The sequence below is a fragment of the Notothenia coriiceps genome, unplaced genomic scaffold, assembly GCF_000735185.1.
Source record: "Notothenia coriiceps isolate Sejong01 unplaced genomic scaffold, NC01 NC01_scaffold00037195, whole genome shotgun sequence".
Lineage (NCBI taxonomy): Eukaryota > Metazoa > Chordata > Actinopteri > Perciformes > Nototheniidae > Notothenia > Notothenia coriiceps.
Window position 1 is genome coordinate 29,954 of NW_011369896.1, and position 5,332 is coordinate 35,285.

The following is a 5,332-nucleotide window of genomic DNA, read 5'->3' on the forward strand; positions in this document are numbered from 1 at the left end:
CCTATCCAATAAAAATCCAATGCAAAGGCAATAATATAATATAATACATTATCTCATATATATTATGTATTTATATATGTATATATACACTCTAAAAAATGCTGGGTTATTTCAATAAACACATTGCTGGGTTGATTTGGCTGGGTCATAATTATGGGTTATTTGGGTACTGTAAACACACTGGTGGGTTGTTCATGCTGGGTCAAAAGGGGTTATTAGGGCTTCAATTGCAGTTGAACACCTGCCTGGGTTATTTTTAACCCAGAGGTTGCATTTATTAATTTTCCCACTTCTGAATCATTCTTGAACCATATTTTTGTCNGACTTCTGCTTTCAGACGTAGTTAATTATGAAGTTATTACTATCCAATAATAATCCAATGCAGAGGCAATAATATAATATAATACATTATTTCATATATATTATGTATTTATATATGTATATATATATATATATATATATATATATATACTTACATATATACCCTTTGAGTGCAACCATAATGCTAATGTGGCCCATGATGAAATTGAGTTTGACACCCCTGTTCTAAATAAATAAAAACTAAAATGTGTACAAAAAAGTGCCAATTAATTATCTTTCAATCTGTTAATTGATTAATCGTCCTGTTCTTGAATAAAGAGCTGACTTAATTAACAAACAAATCATACTTTTTAATGGAAAAATCTGAATTATTACCTAGTAAGCTTTGTAGTGGAGTAGCTGGGTAGAAGTAAAAAGGGGAATTTAAAATTAAATACTCAAGTAAAGTTCCTCAAATGTGCAGTACTACTTCTCTGTTTCATTAAACCACTTTTACTCGAGTACAAGATCTGAGTACTTCTACTTTTACTCAAGTACAAGATCTGAGTACTTCTACTTTTACTCAAGTACATGAACTGAGTACTTCTACTTTTACTCAAGAACAAGAAGAGAGTACTTCTACTTTTACTCAAGTACAAGATCTGAGTACTTCAACTTTTACTCAAGTACAAGATCTGAGTACTTCTACTTTTACTCAAGTACATGATCTGAGTACTTCTACTTTTACTCAAATACAAGACCTCAGTACTTCTACTTTTACTCAAGTTCAAGATGAGAGTACTTCTACTTTTACTCAAGAACAAGACCTGAGTACTTCTACTTTTACTCAAGAACAAGACCTGAGTACTTCTACTTTTACTCAAGTACATGAACTGAGTACTTCTACTTTTACTCAAGAACAAGACCTAAGTACTTCTACTTTTACTCAAGAACAAGAAGAGAGTACTTTTACTTTTACTCAAGTAAATCTGAGTACTTCTACTTTTACTCAAGTACAAGATCTGAGTACTTCTACTTTTACTCAAGTACAAGACCTGAGTACTTCTACTTTTACTCAAGTGCAAGATCTGAGTACTTCTAGTTTTACTCAAGTACAAGATGAGAGTACTTCTTCACCTCTGAAAACAGGAACCCCTGCTGAGAAGACACGTGGCACTTTCTCAAAATAATAACGTTAATAGGATTACAGTGACGTTACGACTGGTAGTGTGTAGTGGTGTTCATGGGATTACTGAGTATACAGGGTATTTAAATGCAGCTGTATTAGGGAAGCGTATATGCAAAAGTCAGAGATGTTATTAAGTGTTTACTAACTAGTTAAAACACGGCTGTTATAGTAGTTACTTTGTCAAATATATTTATAAATCGCCGGTTGTTTCCGACGTTTCCTTATGAATGAATGGACACCTTTGTAAACAACTTTTCAACGTGGACACCAGTCTGAAACCAGAGCCAACCAAAGTGAATTTAACATGACATTCTGCTCTTTTTCTAAAAACAACAACAGTAACTATTTAAATGTGTTGGTGTGTGAAGTTACTGACCTGAGCTCCAGTCAGTGAGCGGCGGTTTAAGAGGTCGTGATCAGGTTCAGGTCAGGGATGTCTTCTCACAGCCGAGAATCATTCCGCCTCAAATTCATTTTACACCGGAGCGCCGTGCGTCATGACGTCATGGAACCTCACGTGACCCACTGGGACAGAGATGGTCTATTTGAGAAGATGCATCCATTTGAAGCAAAAACATAATATTTAAAATACATTGAATATTAACATAATTATATTAACAGGTAATAAATACCAAGTAACACATAACTTTGTGATGAATAAAACACTTAAAACCAACATTTATTGGTGAAGACACTTAAAACCAGTCAATAAACACAGGACTCAAGCACTAAAACAATAATTACAAATAAATTAAATATAAATTAAATAAGATAAGATAAACACATACAAAGTACAACACAATTACAATAAGACAAATACAATAATAAAATAATTATAATTATAATAATAGCAATAATATAAGGAAATCAATACCAAGTAAAACATACACTTGTGAAACACACTTAAAACAAAACACAGGACTGAATAAAACATTTAAAAAAATACAAATACATTACAATTTAAAATTAGAATAAAAAAAATTACAGATTAAAATAAGAATGAAAAAAATAATACAACTATAATAAATACAATTAAATTACAAGCCACATTTAAAAGGGTGAGTCTTGAGGCTCTTAAAACTCTGAAAAGTCATTGAATACATAGCTGTCCTCCCATTTCCATCTGAAGCTCCAATTACTCATAAAACTCCTCTTACAGTTGGTGTCTGGGTTTCCAGGCTTAGTGAGCGCTCCTCCTGCTTCTCACCTCCCTGAACACGCCCTGTCTGATTGACACCTTGCAAATTCTACCAGCTGCTCAACAGTGAGGGGTTTGTTTTAGTGCTTCCCAGCTGCTGGGACTTCTGGTCTTGCTGTGTGTTATTCTGCCTCTCAGATTCCTGCAGGAGTTGTACAGGTCATCACAGCAGGATTCATGATGAAATCTGAGCTGTTGGAGAAACAAACGTGTGTAACACTATGACATCACAGCACTAAGTAGAAAGTACAGGTATTTGTGTTCAACATGTAAGAAGTAGAAAGTACAGGTATTTGGGTTCAACATGTAAGAAGTAGAAAGTACAGGTATTTGTGTTCAACATGTAAGAAGTAGAAAGTACAGGTATTTGGGTTCAACATGTAAGAAGTAGAAAGTACAGGTATTTGTGTTCAACATGTAAGAAGTAGAAAGTACAGGTATTTGGGTTCAACATGTAAGAAGTAGAAAGTACAGGTATTTGAGTTCAACATGTAAGAAGTCAAAGTAAAAAGTAGTGGAGTAAAGATACCAGAAACATGTTTCTGGTGCTTCCCACCTCTGTTCAGTGGAAACTTAGCAACTAGTGTCCTTCCCAGAGTTTACGTTTAGGATACAAACAAGACTTCAACCACGCGATTTTTCTCCTGGTTTTGATCATTTTCAGTTTCCTTTATCTTCCCCTTCAACTACTTCAAGTTGTAAATCCTCAGCCTTTGCATTCATCTGAAGCTGCGTAGGTTTGGTCATACTTCATATCATAAAACATCATATTTTCACTGGTATTAGATCTGACATTAAGTCAGGGTCGTCCCTCCCTACAGGCTGATCATGCAGACTGCCTGGGGCCTCACCTTGCTGAGGGGGCCTCACCTCGCTGAGGGGGCCTCACCTTGCAGAGGGGGCCTCACCTTGCGGAGGGGGCGTCATCTCGCTGAGGGGGCCTCACCTTGCGGAGGGGGCCTCATCTCGCGGAGGGGGCCTCGACTGAGCCGAAAATGCGGCCTACCTATGCGCTTATGTGGCGCAATTAGTGTGGCGCTGAACGGTTACATCGCTGCGAGGCTCGACTAACACCTGTCCGTCCGTCCGTCGACGCTCTCGAAGCGGGGCCTCATCACATACTTTACAGACCGTCATACGTAAATGACAACCACAAGCAGGTGTTTAGTCACAGTGTCACATAACTTCTTCTCACTAACTTTTGCTATCAAATCTGTGACAAAGCTTTATCCAATCAGCATTTAGCTTTAAAAAAACAGTGTGTGTGTGTGTGTGTGTGTGTGTGTGTGTGTGTGTGTGTGTGTGTGTGTGTGTGTGTGTGTGTGTGTGTGTGTGTGTGTGTGTGTGTGTGTGTGTGTGTGTGTGTGTGTGTGTGTGTGTGTGTGTGTGTGTGTAGTTGCTCAGTATAGTAATACATCGTCTTAATGAGGCCAGATGAAGGCAGCGCTGTTATGAAGCGATGGATCTATAGAGGAAACAGCAGTTAGCCTTAAAAGCCGCGGGACGCTAACAGGATATTAATCAGCCGATCACACAGCGAACAGCTAGCTGCGCTGATTAGCCTAGCCCTGCCGTGTGACTGACAACCAGAACACACACACACACACACACACACACACACACACAGCCGTTTAATTGTACACACACATAAAGCAATGCAGACAGAAGTGCATTAACTTATGTATGTATAAGTTCCCCACACACACACACACACTCACAAACACACACAGAACATTGAGTGACAGACAGACGCATAAGTAAATGAATGCATGACAATATAAAGTTTGAGATAGACAATCACAAAGTTGCAAACATTCAGGAAGACGCACATAGACCTGGTGGATGTGATTTGATTGATTAAGAAAACCTACTTAAATCATTCATTCGACTGAAATGAAATATATCAGAATCAGACACAACATACACTAATTGAGCTATCATATTAAATAAAGAGGCAAGCACGCGTTGATTAAATCTAATTAGCTCACATCCACGGTTAAAACATGTAAAAATGACCTTATATTTTGAACTTTTAGAGATAATCAGTGTCAAAATAAGTGATCTTGTGGTTGAATATAAGATTATATCTGTTAAAAACTCAAATTGAAGTCGATATAATATCATTAAATCAGTCATAAATTAAGGGTTTAGCTCCCTTTCATGTTTTAAGATGTTTAGACAACTTAAGTTACCAAAACCACACACACACACACACACACACACACACACACACACACACACACACACACACACACACACACACACACACACACACACACACATCCATAAAATCATCCCTGTTGGTGCAATGATGTCATCAAACACAACGGCAATTAGACTGAGAGAAAAAGTGCGATACGAGTTGTAGTTTGGTCTGTTTTGATAGGACCAAAGCACACATGCATCAGTACACACACACACACACACACACACACACACACACACACACACACACACACACACACACACACACACACACACTCGCGGGCTGCCTAAATGATGAAACTGTAGAGAAACTAGACTTTATCCCGGAGAAAGTGAGCCGAGCCGCTCTCACTTCTGATCCTTGTCGCAGATCTCAGTGGGAAGCCATTGATTTCTGGCAGAAAGGGGCCCTGAGCTTCTGGAGAAATGAAGATTGGAAA

At 37.9% G+C, this 5,332-nt stretch overlaps 1 protein-coding gene across 1 annotated transcript in view; it reads right to left on the reverse strand.

The window, feature by feature from the left end:
* Window positions 1–1,948, reverse strand: part of LOC104964357 (sulfate transporter) — a 30,845-nt gene extending 28,897 nt beyond the window's left edge. Inside the window, exon 1 of the mRNA XM_010793109.1 lies at window positions 1,866–1,948. The gene's annotated coding sequence lies outside the window, so the exon portion shown is untranslated. The remainder of the gene's footprint in view (window positions 1–1,865) is intronic.
* Between the last annotated feature and the right edge of the window lie 3,384 nt (window positions 1,949–5,332).